Source organism: Oryctolagus cuniculus, chromosome 2, assembly GCF_964237555.1.
Source record: "Oryctolagus cuniculus chromosome 2, mOryCun1.1, whole genome shotgun sequence".
Classification (NCBI taxonomy): Eukaryota; Metazoa; Chordata; class Mammalia; order Lagomorpha; family Leporidae; genus Oryctolagus; species Oryctolagus cuniculus.
Window position 1 is genome coordinate 131,043,845 of NC_091433.1, and position 15,722 is coordinate 131,059,566.

General features: G+C 57.0%; 1 long non-coding RNA gene across 2 annotated transcripts in view; it reads right to left on the reverse strand.

Moving 5' to 3' along the window:
• LOC127488392 (uncharacterized) overlaps positions 1-15,722 on the reverse strand; it is a 153,499-nt gene that overhangs the window by 68,382 nt on the left and 69,395 nt on the right. For both annotated transcript variants that reach the window (XR_007916088.2, XR_007916087.2), the window contains exon 3: positions 10,206-10,412. This is a non-coding gene — a long non-coding RNA (uncharacterized lncRNA). The remainder of the gene's footprint in view (positions 1-10,205; positions 10,413-15,722) is intronic.

Consider the following 15,722-nt stretch of genomic DNA (forward strand, 5'->3'; position numbering starts at 1 on the left):
CAGGCTCAAGGTGGTGGTCCCCATAATGGCCAGATTGTGGAAGGTGATGTAATGCTTGCGACGTCCTCACTTATTCACCTGTCTGCCCACTGGGCTCTCAACACCAGCCTCTTACCAAAACCCTGTCCTTCAAAGGGAATAGCAGTCGCCTTCCAGTTCCCTGAGAGTCTGATCCTCAGATCATCTTCGGAGGGTGGAGAGGCCATGTATGTATCCTGTGCACCACATCCCACAAGACGGCTGTGCTAGTCACGACTTAAAAGACAGCTCAGTTCAGCTGTCCCGTCACTGTCCCCTGGGGGAGGGGAGCTGGCTCCTGCACACATGCTGTGAGAACAGACTGGAAGGCTTTCAGATGCTGGAATCTGATCAGTTCCCTCCTTCAGCCTGAGGCTTGCCTTCCTCAGACCTTTCTTTGCAAACAGTAGTCTTCCCTGGGAGGCTCCTGGGGCAGGCACCCAAAGGGAGCTCTCTGGGTGCCAGGAGGCTGGACAACTGCACCCCCATAAAGGGTAGCGGGAGCAGGTGGCCTTCCTAAAAATGGCCCCCTGCTGCTCACCCCTCAGCTCTCACGTCGGAGAGTGGAGGCTCTTTCCCATGTTCAGGGCAAAGGAGGGGACGAGCTGGAAGTCATCAGGGTGTTGTTTTTGCCAGTGCAGCCCTTGAAGTGGAGACAGGAGAAAAACAAACAAACTCAAGTCATCTCCCCAGGGCCCTGGAAGAGGTCCCTTTCACAGCCAGGAATGTGACAGGGAGTAAAGTCAGCCAGGAGGCTGCCTGCAGAGGGAGGCTGGAGGCTCTGAGCCAGCCTCTGGAGCCAGAGCTGGGGGGCGTCCACTGCCACCTGCATCCCCCAGTGAGGGTGAGGAGCCGGCAGACAGCCATCCCCCAAGACTGGCAGAGAAAGAGAGTATGTCTCAGTGGAGTCACTTACAGTCTATGAACGGAACTCAGCAGGCCAGTTTTATGGCCATCTTCACACAAGTTGGCCACTGATGGGCCAGGGGAATCTTAATCAGGAGAAAGAGGCTCAGAATAGAGACACGGAGAGCCACGCCGGTCCCAGGGAGGACATGATGTGCCGGAGATGGGAAACAGAGCCGGAGACAGACCGAGCGGTAGGCGGTCAAGGCTGAGCCCAGGCAGTCCCCCACCCCAGCTCTCCAGGAGGCCTCCAGCAGGCCAAGAACCATGACCAGGAATCCAGAGCACGTGCTGCCCATCTCTCCATGCAGGCAGCCCTGACCCTCGCTGCAGGGTGAGCTCCCCAGGGGCAGAGGTGAGAGGAAGATGCAGGATTTCCTTAGACATTCTCCTTCTTCCTCCAAACCATGCACTCAGGAGCCCCAAGCCACAGACTGGGCCTTGCGACCATGAGGTATGGACCTGTCTGCTCTTCCTCTGCCCACTGGAGGGGGAGTCTAAGGTGCTCTCCCTTCCCAGCCCCTGCGCTGGGTCCCAGCAGTGCAAGGCAAGTGGACCTGCAGGGCTCTTGTGATACCGGGCTCCCACAGGATGGTCAGGACTCCATGCGCCCATTGGGACAGGGCAGCAAATGCTGACCTCGCCTCACAGGCACCACCGTGGGAGGTAGCGAACCTGAAACAACAGTGCCAAAGCACCCAGGAAGCAACATCCAACAGTCTGAGTATTCCAAAAGCTGTCTCGTGAGGGATCTTCTGCTGAAAACGTTGAGAGAGGCTGTCAGAGCACCTGCCCCAGCTTTTCCATGTGTGGGAGGGAAGACTGAGGACCCCCACAGGCCACACAGTCAGCCCACGCTGTGGGCACAGCCAGGAGGATCAGAGGTACTGCTCAGACGGACCAGAGGAAGGAGGGTCATGGGCAATGCTCGCCCACGCTCCGGCAGCCTGGCCTTGGTGCTCAGCCCACTAAGTGGTTAACCTTGTACCTGAGACCCAGGATCCACACAAACCTGTCCTCCAGCTTGAGATCCTCTTTACATCACTTTGAAGCCAGGCCTGGGCCTTGCCCTTGATCTCTTCCCAGAGGCCCAAGTTCTGCACCAGCTCCCAGCACAGGGAGCCACAGCCCCCTCCCTGTTCCCAGACGTCCCAGCACCTCCCACCTCCAGCCTGGGCACTCACGTGAGAGTGGACCACGTCAGGGCTGGGGCTGGCACAGCCCGTGTTAGTTGAAAGAGTAAATGCACGAGTGATTGTGCAAAGGCCTGAGCCCACTTTCAAAGCAATGGAGAAGAAAAGGAGCCTGTGAATGGGTGGGAAGCAGACGAGAGGAGCCCTGTGGGGTGGACACCTACAGTCTCCCCCCTCGCCCCTTACCAGTCCACAGCCCCACCTGCTGCTCTAAAACAAATCCATCACACACAGAGGACCAGCTCCTTAGGGCCTGGCTGAATCCTCTGGTCTCAGTCCACCTTCCTGGTGTCCACGGTCTACTGAGTTTCGGGGACAGCCCCTCATCCTGCAGGGCACAGACTTACCAGCTGTGTGGCTCTCCAAGGGCTCCATCTGGGGCCCCTTCTTCCCAGCGCAGGGTGTGGGTGCTCAGTGCTCACCCCCTATCCCAGAGATTGTCAAGGGCAGGGGAGACTAGTCTGGATCCAGTTCCCAAACCCTAATGAGTGTTGCCAAGGGAGCGGGTTCCCTAGGCCCCCTCCCATGCACATCTCCAGCTCCACTAGCTTTCCTCTCTCCGTATCCTTGGGCTTCCTTCCACCCATTGGCTTCCCAGGGGGTCCAAGCCCAAGGCCACCACCCAGAGCACAAGGAGGCAGCTATGTCTTATCTCTGGACTCTAGACCCAAGGGAAGACTAGGACCTTATGCTCTCCCACTGCATTCCGAGGCCACCAAGGTGGCCCAGGCTCTGGAACAGCCAGACCCTTCTTCCCTGGCCCAGGCGGACCTCCACCCCTCAAACCTTCTGGCTGTTGGTTGCTCGCAGGATTCTTGGCCTGAATCTCTACATCCCTTCCACCTCCTCCCAAGGACACCTCCTTCCTTCCCTCCCTCCCTCCCTCCCTCCCTCCCTCCCTTTTGGGACCAAAGCACGCCCTCCCCCACCACCACCACCAAGAGGACCCTCCTGTCTTGTCTCTCCCATTCCCTGGCCCTGGAAACTATCCTGTTAGCTCCGAAACTTGACAAAGGACTCGCAAAGCTGAAGACCAGATTTTGGCCCATATAAGGGTTATCCCCTGCACTACTGCCTTCACTCCAGCACGAACTGACCCACAGACCAGGCCCAGTCTGAGGCCAGGGTCTGGCAGACTGGCTGTCCTTAGGGCTGTCCCTCAGGCCTGGTCTCGGACTGCCCAGTCCTGAACACACTGTTATCTGACTCTGGTCCTCCTTTAACCCAACGGTGCCCTCACATGACCCCCAACCCCGCTAGCCGATGTCAGTGTGGGGCGCGAGAGACTATAGAAATCTGACACCTGAGCCCCTGGAAACCCTACTCAGCCCACTTTCGGTGGAAGGGGCTGATCCTCCAGAATCCACCTTCTCAGAGACTCCTCTGCCATCAGGAAGGGCTCTATGGCCCCAAGGCCTCTGGAGTGCTGCTCTCCCCGGCTCACTTCTCTGCACCACCCTGGCTAGCACAAAACTCATAGACAAGCCTGGTGGTAGTCACTGCCCTCCAGGGTAGCTCCACTTCCCCTCCCACCAGCATCCGGGCCGTTCTCACCAACAGTCCCGATGCCCAACGCCCCTCTACACCAACACCCCAGAAGGTGATGCCATAGTGACAGTGTCCTCACTGGAGTTGCTTCTTCCAACACTGCCCCTTCCAGGAAACACCAGTGTGCACCTCACTTAGGTCCACTTAGGAGTCTGCAGCTGCTGCTCCCCTGGGGCCTGCATGGGTCTCTGAGCGCCCTCTCCTCCGACCCTTACTGGACACCCATGTGCACTCCAGCTCTCTCTTAAGGAAGTGGGGCGGTCACTGCCTTCCTACTCACCTCACTCCTGCAGGTGGCCCGGGGTGGGGGTGCTCCTGCAGCTCTGTGGGCGACCCCATGGCTGGCTGTCTGATTGGGTCTCTTGTGGGACCACTCCAAAGAGGGGCTCAGGGGGTTGAGAGGGGAGTCTCAGGCAGATGGTTCTGGAAGCCCTGCCCTCCCCTGCCCTTCCCCACCCCCCGGCCCCGGTGGCCAGAGTCCCAAGCACCTGCTGGACTCTTTCCCTTTCCTTTCTCCAACTCTCGAACAATGGCCCATGGCGAATTTGTTTAAATACTTTTTTTTTAAAGGCTGGGTCCTGCTCTCATGCACACCCAGGAGCTCCTGCTCTCCTGGCTGAGGCCAAGACTTGAGGGCACGTGAGAGCTGGGGAAGAGGGCGGGAGGAGGAGCAGGGGTTGGGGTGGCCACGGCTATGATGGTTGGCCAAGGAGGGGCTGCAGAATGGGAGATGAAGGCAGGTCAAGGACCTCTCTCTCTGCCTTTCAAATAAATAAAATAAATCTTAAAAGGAGTGGGGCTCATTTTGATTAGTTTTCCTTCTCATGTTTCTTTGTTGCCTCCTCCTCCTTCCCCTTCATAGTGGCCTGAGCCTCCATTCCCTGGATGAGTCTTTACTAAACTGCAAAAAGACACGGCATCTGTACTGCTGGGTCCTGCCAACTCCTTCTTCTGTTTCTTCACTGTTCTTTCACTTGCCCAGTACCAATGGATACCCTCAAATGTGCGCAGTTCTGGGCTCTGTCTTTCTTCCTTCTCTATTTTATAGTATTTTTTCAAAGCTTTATTTTTATTTATTTGAAAGGCAGACTGAGAGAGAGAGAGAGTGAGAGAGAGTGAGAGAGGGAGAGAGAGGGAGAGAGAGGGGGAGAGAGGGGGAGAGAGAGAGAGAGAGAGAGAGAGAGAGAGAGAAATCTTCCACCTACTGGTTCACTCCCCAAATGACTGCAACAGCCAGGCTGAAGCCAGGAGCCCAGAATTCCATCTGAGTCTCCCATGTGGGTACAGGGGCCACGCACACTGAATTAGCAGGGAGCTGGATCAGAAGTACAGCAGCCAGGACTCAAACCAGCACTCTTATGCCTCACAGGCAGTGGCTTACACTGCTGCGCCACGATGCTGGCCTCCATTCTGTTTTCTAAGACGATTCTACAATCAGGATCCTAGCCCCAAATGGGGTCTGACCAAGGATGACACTGCTCAGGACTGGGTGGTGTGCAGAGTGCAGAGCAGATCCCAAGAGCCCCCTTCCTGTGAGAGGGTGTGAGTCGGGCCCCGCCTCTCCACGGCTGCCAGCTTCCCAGCGCAGTCACCATCCGCTGGCCTCGCCTCCGTCCCTCCCTGCTCCCAGGCCGCTTCCACTCAGCAGTGGGGAAGGTGTTTCAGAACAAACATCTGAGAATGTCACAGTCCCTCCTACAATCCTCACCGGGCCCCTGGGGACCCCACTCCTCTCACCACTATGCCGTAGCCTCTCACTGCAGCCACACTGGCTCTCGGGACCCGCCCTGTCCAGGTTCCCTTGTTCCCTGAGGCCTCTGCACATGCTGCTCCCCTGCCGGGCACACTGAGCCAGCCCGTCTCTCCTCGCTGACTCCTGCACTTCACATCTCAGCACAAGTGTCACCTCTCCAGAAGCCTCGGGCAAAAACAGGGCCTGCCCCACACTTTCATCATTGCCTTTGGCGTGGTAATGATACTCCAGCAGCCACTGATGCACTCCTGGGCTTGTCCCCCGGCCATAACGAGGGCCGTGTCTGTGCTGGCCGCAGACCCTGGGCTGATTCCGCCAGCTCCAGGCTTCGTAGGGGAAGAGCTTGGAGGACCCGTCCCCACGGCCCCTCTCGGTGCACGCTTGCAGAGCTCCACTTCATCTCCTAGTCTGGTTCTGCAGACTTCTCGGGGCCTTCCATCACTTCTGGCTCCTCCCCGTGTTCCATAGTTCCTCCCAGGTCAAGGATTCGCTTGGCCCCCACACCTGCTGACCTCTGTCATGGGCCTTACTCGGACTCAGGTCAGAGAAGAGCCTTTGCCCTGTGGACAGGATGCCACTTCCTACTCCCAGCATGGACTCCCAGTGACACCTCTGTGTTTAGTGAGGGTCAGTGGTGTCCCACTTGGCCAGGGAGAACCCCAAGAGGTACTCCCCGAGCAGGGTCTTGGGGACGAGCAGACAAGCAGGGACCGCATCCAGCCTGCGCTGGGTGATAAAAGCCGTGCAGCCTTCCCAGTTCTCAGCAAGGTCTGGATGACCAGTCGGTGAACAGCTGCACTGCAGCTGTGGCTGCGGTGGCCGCCCTGTCCTCCCCATGTCTGACCTCCACGTGGCCTCACAGCTCACCCTGCCCCTGGAGCCAGCAGCCTGTCGGCAGCCTCTGCTTTCACTCTCTCCCTGTCCTCCAGCCCACGCTGTGCTCAGTGGCTTACAGTCTGCATGTGGCTGAGGCCGACCGAAGCCCCAGCATGCGAGGCACCTGACACTATCAAGACTGAAACCTGGGCTCCCAGAGGCCTTGCCCCGCACATCACCATGCGGGCCAGTCTGTCCACATGCGACCTAAGGATGTCGTTACCGTCCATGTCTCTCTCCTCTGTGTGCGCTCTCCCCAGAGCAGAGGGAACAGACTCTTGGAACTCCTGGAGAACCAGATGCACGGCCCTGCCTCGCTGTGAGCCTCCCTCTAGGGCAGGTCAGTCTTCCCGTGCACCTCCCCTGCCAGGCCTCTTCTCCCATCCTGCCTTCAAAGAGGCTGTCTCCCGCTGGCAGCACAGGCCCCTCACTCTGCCACTTCTCTCCTGACTTGTTCATCAGTTCTTGTCCAAAAAGGAACTGGAGCCAAGAGTTCTAATCTTCCCAGCTCATAGACTAATTCACTCAGAAACTCCCTTCCCTTGGGAGCTAGATTTTGCTGTTGGGTTCTAATGGAAGGAGAAACCCAGGCCAAGGGGCATGCTCACTCCAGAGATCCCAGCACAGCTGGGCGGGAATCACCATGTATGGAAACCAGCACCGTCAGCTCCATGATCCTAGCCACCCCTCTGCTCATCACACCCATCGCACCTGCCATGGTCTGTCCCCCCCAAAGCCCGTGATGGAGTTCAATGCCCACTGAGAGGTATTAAGAGAGTGATGATTGAGTCTGACTGTGGTGCTTACAGGCAGTGCCTTTGGGAGGCGATTGGGATTAGGTGAGGGCATCAGGGTTGAGCTCCAGAGATGGAATACTTGTTATTTTATGGGGGGTGGGGAAAACACCACAGGATACACACAAGGATGCACACACACACACACATACACACAGCCCGTGTTTTGCCACAGGATGTCCTTTGCCATGTTAGAACTCTGGCAGCAAGAAGCCATCATCAGATGTGCCCCTCAAATTTGGACCAGGACTGTGAACAAAAATAAACCTCTTTTCTGTACAGTTTATCCAGACAGTGATGTTGGGTTATAAAAGCAGCAGAAAATGGACTAATACAGACCACTGCCATCATCCAGTGAGCAGCACCACCTGTGTCTTGATCACCTTTTCCATTGCTTCCATCATTGTCATTGCCACCATGGCCAAGAGTCATTCCCACCATCATTCCCACCACTGACAACACAGCCATCCCCAGTGGCACATACTGTCACCTGCACCAACACCACAGACACCCAGAGTGTCACTGTACCACCTCACTGTCACCACCACTACCACCGCAGCCATCCCCAGTGTCACTGTACCACCTCACTGCCACCTCCACCACCACCACAGCCATCCCCAGTGTCACTGTACACCTCACTGTAACCTCCACCACCACCATAGCCATCCCCAGTGTCACTGTACCACCTCACTGTCACCTCCACCAACTCTACCACAGCCACCCCCAGTGTCACTGTACCACCTCACTGTAACCTCCACCACCACAGCCACCCCCAGTGTCACTGACCACCTCACTGTCACCTCCACCACCACAGCCACCCCCAGTGTCACTGACCACCTCATTGTTACCACCACTACCACAGCCATCCCCAGTGTCACTGTACCACCTCACTGCCACCTCCACCACCACAGCCACCCCCAGTGTCACTGTACCACCTCACTGTCACCTCCACCAACTCTACCACAGCCATCCCCAGTGTCACTGTACCACATCACTGCCACCTCCACCACCACAGCCACCCCCAGTGTCACTGTACCACCTCACTGCCACCTCCACCACCACAGCCACAGCCAGTGTCACTGTACCACCTCATTGCCACCTCCACCACAGCCATCCCCATGTCACTGTACCACCTCACTGTCACCTCCACCACCACCAAAGCCACTGCCACCTGCACCCATGCCCACTGCACACTAATCCTATCATCAACAACACAGCCATCTCCTTCTCAAACAACCATTATTACCATCACTGGCACCTCCAATCCCATCACCGCACAGACACCTTCTGTCCTCTCCAAGAGACCCCTCCACCACTGCTCAGCACCTATTCCGCATCTTCTCAGATACTCTCAGACCCTTGACCACTGCTGCTACCTCAGGCAGCTGGATTCTTGCAGGCCTACATGGTTGTGTCATTGGAGGCTGACAGATTTCCCTGCCAGGGTCCCAGGCTCCCGCTGCATTTTCAAATCTGCAGAAGCAGCAGTGTGTATCGTGTGGGATCCGGTTTCCAACACTGCTGCTGCCGCGGGGCTGAAGGACACTGAGGAAGTTCAGGATCCCAGCGAGAGGGATTTGGAAAGAGACAAAATTCCATCTCCTTTCCCCTTCTAACAGACTGTTCTGAGGCACTTCGGCCAGAGGTGTCCTGTGTGGCTAGCGGGATGGGTCCCATCCTAGGCAGCTGTGACTCCTTGTGACTCATCGGAAGCCTGGGGAGTAGCACACCATGCTGCATCCTTCCCTGCCCTTTACTCCCTGGCTCACTCCTGCTGCCCGGAGTCTGCACGGCCAGAATAAAGCACCGACCCCTAAACCTCCCCTCGGCCTCTAATTCCCAGGGAAACCTAAGGTATCATCTTAAAGGCGTTCACAACACGGACGTCTTGGGAGGAAGCCAAGGACAGCAGAGAGCTAAGCGGCTATCCCGGTAGCAAAAGAAAGCGCTATGACTGACAAGGGTATTCTGTGTGGCTACTGGGAGAAGGGGCGGCAAGGCCTCTCTACTCCCCCGGGAAAGCTTGGCAGCCCATTCCTAGGCAGGGCTTGGCATGGGGGCCCAGGGACTCAAGGCCCCTACTCTATAGTTCCCTGGGGAAAGGACCTCATTTTTTTTCTTTGCCCTATCTGAAGTGCTCAGATACTGCTCCAAAGATTCTTAGGAATGCTAAGCACTGGCACGACTTCCTTAGACTTGTGTCTCTGCCTTCTATGTGAGTCAGTGGACACTAAAGTCCCCACATCCAGAGGCCACCTGCCCATCACATGGCAGCACCCTGTGACCAGGACTAGGACTCCCCCATCAGACTAGGGCAGGAAGCAGGTGACTCTCCTGGAACTCCAGGCCGGGACGATGCAGGTCAGTCGTGAGAACACAACCCCGGCCATGAGAACACAACCATGGCACTGAGGTGGACGCTCTGTTCCTCTTGCATATCATGGCCTCCGCCTCCCTGACAGCTGTGCCCCAGGCCAGATCCTGGCCTCCCTGTACTCACTCCATCTGCCCAGGGCCAGTTCTTATCAAAGAGCCTGCCACTGTCCTCCTTAGGCCCTCTTGCCAGGGATCAAGTCACATTCATAAAACAGTAGCCCCCTTTGCACTTCTCTATGTCTGCACGAAATGGAATGAATTCTCAATGCATTTGGGAGACAGAAAAATACTAGCAAGTAACCCCACACAGGAATTGCTGTGGTGGAAAAACATTGTCATGTGGGGGAAATTTAAAGCCCTCTCTGTCCCCCCACACCAGCACGCCAGTCACTCTGCCTCCAGGCTCCCTGGCATCCCCAACAAGCCAGAGGCAGCCATACCATGCTTCCATCCACTGCAAGGCTGTGGAGGAGTGGGCAGGCGCCTCAGCCAGCACCAACCCCAAGCTTGCCTCCCGAGGGGCTCCCTGCCTTTAGAGATACCGAGCATAAAACAGAAGCAGAGAAGATACCATGGCTGCCCACTTCCAGCAGCGACCCAACCACTTTTTGTCAGGAAATCGCAAACCTTTCTGGTTGTGGTGCAAGCCTGTTTCCACCTGCCACGGACTTGGAGCTCGGCTCCGTGATGTGCTGCCTGGCTCTGGCCTCCATGGGGGCAGCGATATTGTATCAGGGTTACCTGACTTCTGGATCTCTGGTTGACATGTGTGAGTCTCCTTCCAGCATGCTGAGGTCCGAGAGCGATGGACAGGTGGGGAGGACGGGTTCTTCACTCCACCCTCCTTGGAAGGCTCTCACCAGGCATGGCCAGGCCCCCAGTCATCAGATTCTCCAGGGCAGCGGCTGGGGTACTGTGGGGCTGGGGGTGCTGGGCCCCAGGCGGCACCTGTGGAAGAGGAAACTCTTATGTTTCAAGTCTGGTGTGAGATGCAGTCCAGCAACGTGAAGTTATGAAAGACAGCGCTCAGGACCCAGTGAGGCTCTGCAATGCTGGTCCTGGGAGGAAGCGCCTGGCATCTGATTGGCTTGGGATCCAGGGCAGACACTGGAATCCCCACCCTGGAGCCCTTGGCTCCCTTTTCTTGACTACTGGCTACTCTCAGTGTGCAGAGGAAGATCCACAAGACAGTCTTGGTAAAGCAAGGCAGTAGGGAAGGGAAGGACAGCCCAAGGAGCCTCCAGGTCACGTGTGTTATCCTAGAGCGGGCTCCAAATGGCCCGGCAAGGCAGGTAGGCACATCTCCATGTAGCGTCAGAGGTGGCCTTGGTGAAAGGAGGAAGGGGTGGAGGGAAAGGCCTCTGGTCTCAGGCAGCGTCAGGTCAGCATCAGCGGCAGGGGTCTCTCTAGGCACCACCCACCTCTCGCCATGCAGTGGGCTGTTTCACAGCAGTGGATAACATGACATCTCATCCCTAACCGTCACATGGTAAGAGAAATGGACTCGCTCGTATTCCCAGGATGCTCATCAGGGCTCCTGCTCCATATTTCAGAGATGCTCCTGGCTCTCCCTCCTGGGGCTCAGCTTCATTCCCAGATGGTGCGGGAGCTCCTGGGGTGTGGTCAAGCAGGGCTATGCCAGAGGAAGGAGAGACCCCCCATCTCCCCATGTCTCTGTGTCCCTGTCTTTGGTGTGAGGAGACTTTCCTGGAAGCCCCTCATAGCTCCTTCCTAAATCCTTGCAGGCAAGAGAGGCATCGCCATCCGGTTCAGCAGACCCGTTAGTGGGGCCTCAGGCTCTCTGAGTGCCATGGCTGCCTCTACAAGCTGCTCCCGAATCCCTGCAGGAGCCCCCCTCCCAGCCCCTCCTGCACCAAGCAATGCTACAGACAAACAAAGGAAGGACCCCACTGTCCAGCCCCAGGGCCTCACAGACCAACAAGGGTGTAAGACAACAAGGAGAGACCCCACCTCGGCCAGCTCCTTCCCAGGCTTCAGCAAGAAAGCTCTGTAGAGTGAGACAGGGAGGGCCCTAGGTAGAGAGAGGGGCTCAGCTGGCCCCATAGCAGGTATTTCACTGGGGCTAAGACCTAGAGCCTGGGCACTTGGGGCAATGTGCATGCAGAGGTGGGCACCGGGGGACGGCATAGGGAGGGGCCGTGAGCTTAGGAGGGAAGCTGGGGGACAATCTGAGAGCAGGGAAGGCTCAAGTTTGTGTCTGGCAAGTGTCTCCCCTCTTCTAAATCACACACCTCCCATGGAAGACCTTCTCCCGGGAAGACCAGTGAGGGCTTGTGGGGCAGGAGGACAAGGGCAGGAGTCGGGGAGCTCACGAGGAAGGGAGCAGGGGGTATGGAGATGCCCTAGGCAGGCTGCAAGGAGGGGGCTCCTCCCACCCATGGACCCCAGGAAGCCCCTGGCAAGGAAGGAGGCTCGGCAGCTCTCCCCCTCAGGTCCAGGGAAGACAGGAAAACTTGGGAGAGTGTGCCCCCCGCTGGCCAATGGGGACAGGAGCGACCACCCAGGCAGGCCCAGGCCCAGGCCTCAGGTAATTTCCCCAGGGGCCATGCAGTCCAGGAAAGGCCAGCAAGCCCCAACCCCCCACCCCCACCCAGAACATTTGTCTTTTTGGTCCTGGGCCGGGGGTGGGGGGGGGGTGGGGGGGGGTGTCTGAGGGCCCCTTCTACCCCGGAACCTGGTGGAAGTGATCCTACGGCCTCAGCCCCTTAGCCCCAGCCTCTCTAAGGCCTCTTTCTCTGACACCAGGCCTGGATCCCAGGGAGGAGGCTGGGCAGGCCACAGTCCCAAGGAATTCCCAGCCCAGCTGGCTCCAAAAATGAGGCTAAAACACAGTCTCCGCCAACCCAAATGGGACCGAGGGGTGCCTGCCCTGCTGCGACAAGCCTCACACAAGGGAGGCTGGAGGCCAAGGGTTTGCTGCCCCGGGGTTTCACTCACTCTGATGATCAGGCTTCTAAGGGAAGCCAGGAATTGAGCCAATTTGTTTCTTTCTCATTTATGACAGAGATCAAGATTTTTTTCAAAGGTTTCCCCCAGGACACTCTACTTCCATTCCAGCTTCCTGTTAATGCACCATGAAGGCAGAGAATGACAGTCCAAGAGCTTGGGTCCCTGCCACCCGTGTGGAATATCGTGATGGAGTTCCTGACTCCTGGCTTCAGCCTAGCCCAGGGCTGTTGTAGTCATTTGGGGAGTGAACCAGCAGATGGAAGATCTCTCTCTCTCTCTTTCTCTCTCTCTCTCTCTCTCTCTCTCTCTCTCTCTCTCTCTGCCTCTCTCTCTCATGCTCTGCCTTTCAAATAAATAAATAAATAAATATTAAAAATCCAACAAGGCCTCCCCAGAGCTGAGAAACACGTGATGTGATGGGCTGGCGCCGCGGCTCACTAGGCTAATCCTCCGCCTTGCGGCGCCAGCACACCAGGTTCTAGTCCCAGTCGGGGCACCGGATTCTGTCCCGATTGCCCCTCTTCCAGGCCAGCTCTCTGCTATGGCCTGGGAGTGCAGTGGAAGATGGCCCAAGTCTTTGGGCCCTGCACCCCATGGGAGACCAGGAGAAGCACCTGGCTCCTGCCATCGGATTAACGCGATGTGCCGGTCGCAGCGCGCCGGCCGCGCCGGCCATTGGAGGGTGAACCAACAGCAAAGGAAGACCTTTCTCTCTGTCTCTGTCTCTCTCTCTCTCACTATCCACTCTGCCTGTCAAAAAAAAAAAAAAAAAAAAGAAAGAAAGAAAAGAAACACGTGATGGTGTTCCCCATCCCCTTCTGTCCTGGATGAACCTCTCCCGCTACAGTTGAAGCCTCTGGGACACAGGGGTGTTGGGGGCAAAGGCCACCGAGGAAGAAAACAGGGCTCCCATCTTTGGAGGCCCCCAGTCTGGTGGTTCCTGTCCTTAAAGAGCCCCCAGCCTCTGGGGGAGACGGGCCAGCCCTCCTCAGAGGATGGCGGCCCAAAGCAGACAAACACACAAAGTAGAGCAGAAATCATAAACACATTTTATTTCTAAATAATTTTAAAACCACTAGCATTGTAGCAAATTGGAATATATTTCCAGAATCGACTCAAAGAGTTTTTTTTCTTTTACGGCAACATATGAAAAATGTCATTTAAATATCCACAGCAGCTGTACCACATGTTAGGCTCTTAGGAAAACACTCTCATTCCTTTCATCAAAGTCCCTTGATTAATGTTCCACTTTTCTTTGACACTTTTTCCGTAGGTTTTTTTTTTTTTTTAAATCAAAGCCTGCACTATTATCTGGAAGAAAATTAAACCGATAAGATTTAATGTCTGCTATAGTCTACAATCATGACAAAAAATAAATAAAATATCATTTAGGCCTTGGGCCAAATGCAAATGAGCATTAAGCAGAGGGTGCATCCTTACTGGAGGCTTCTGGGAGAGGTGAGGCTGGAGGAGGCAGATGGAGGAGCAGGAAGGGCCTGCGTGGGCACCAGTGGGGGTGGCTGGTGTGAAAGTTTGCAGGCGGGGAGGGAGGCAGAGGAGGCCTGGGCAGAGGCGGCTTCGCAGCCAGGGCGTCCCAGCACGCGGAGCAGAGGCAAACACACCCCACCCTGAGAGAATGCCACGGATGCCCAAGGGCCACCTGCAGCAGGGGCAGCGGGCACTGCTGGGATTTTGTGAATGGGACTGGGAGGGAGGCAGCTGACTGGGGCTGAGAGAGAAGCCGAGCGCGGGAAGGAGGGCGGGGGAGCGGCGAGCCAGAAGCTGCGCCAGTGGGAAGGCTGGGCAGATGGAGTGAGGGGAAATCGCAGCGTGTCTGGCACGGCAGCTGATGCCATAATTTAAAGGTCAGCTCAGTGGAAAAGGAAGAGAAAACGGGGGAGGGGGGTGGTGTTGGGATGACTTTGCTTCCACAGGACAGCACTTAACCCCTTGCGTGCCGGTGCTCTCCTCTCCTGGTGGGACATCCTAGGACTGGGATGGGAGGGGTGAGGTGGCTGCGCCCACAGCATGGGCTCTGCCTCCTGCCTCCTCCCTCCTCCTCTTCGCACCTCATCAGAGTAGAAGCAACTCAACCTCCCCAAACCTCAGCTGCTCCCTCCACAAAACAGGGCTGGGAACACCTGATCCTGGCGGGGTTTGCTGGGAAAGGCGAGTGGCGCCCTGGGTGTAAGGACCTGGGGGAACAGTCTGAAAGTGGCTCACCTTTCTGGGCTTATCTAAAGGAGGCGGCTCAAATTTACCTTTGAGAAAGAGGGTGGTCCCTTTGTTCTGGGAAGACCACCATTTAGGCAAATCAATCAACATAAATAAAAAAAATCTTGGAGGCATTCTGCATCCCAGGGCAACATCCTGGGACACAAGTGGTCTCCCTGAGCCCGCAAAGCTGTGTGGCTGGCATCACCAGCTCCTGCCTTTGCCGCCGCCTTGCCCCGGCTCTACGTGGGAACAGGGACACCGCTCAGCAGCAGCCCCCGTCTCCTGGCTGGGCTGCTGCTTCGAGAGGAATGCTACTTTTCTCCATATGGACTTGGACTGCCTCGTGCCTATAAATTATGGCAAGTTCGCAGGGAGCTATGGAGGTTTTTGTTGGAAGAGGTATGTGCCGGAGGGCTGAAGGGGAAACCCCCAGGGGTTGCAGGAAGGACCCGGAGGCCTGGACTTCAGCTCAGACTGGGGGAGGCCGCGTGAGGGAACTAGACGGTGCAGGCTGCCTGCTGGGGGCGAGGTAAGGGTGAGAAGCCCTCACTGAACGGGGGTGCTCCCTATCCGGTGCCAAGCCCACAGGCAGTTCATCTCTGGAGGCACAGGACGAAGGACTGGAGGGCTTGGGAGCGTGGAGCCTCGTCTGCACTCTGCCTGAAGACCCTGGGAGGGCCACAGTGCTCCAGCCTCCACAACCCAAGGGCTGGCCCGAGTCCCACTAGCCTCTCACTTCCCTCTGTCATCTCAGACTCTTTGGTGATTCTTTAAGGTCACAGCCGAGATCCCCTGCTGCCCCTCCTACCAAGACGTGGCTCTGAAAGGCTCAGCTGCAGAGACGGTGACGGTGGGTACAGCGGTGTGGCAGTGACAGGGAAGAGAGAATCCTTCCTCACACTCCTCCCCAGGGCAGCTGGAGCAGCCACGCTCTGAGCTAAGACACCTGGGGTGCGGCACTTTCTGCTGGCCTCCCGGGCTGAAAAAGGAAGGCCTCCACCCCTGGGAGCCCCATGACTGGGACACTTTAGCTCTAGCTTGCACCTAGCTGGGCCCTCCGGCTACATGTTG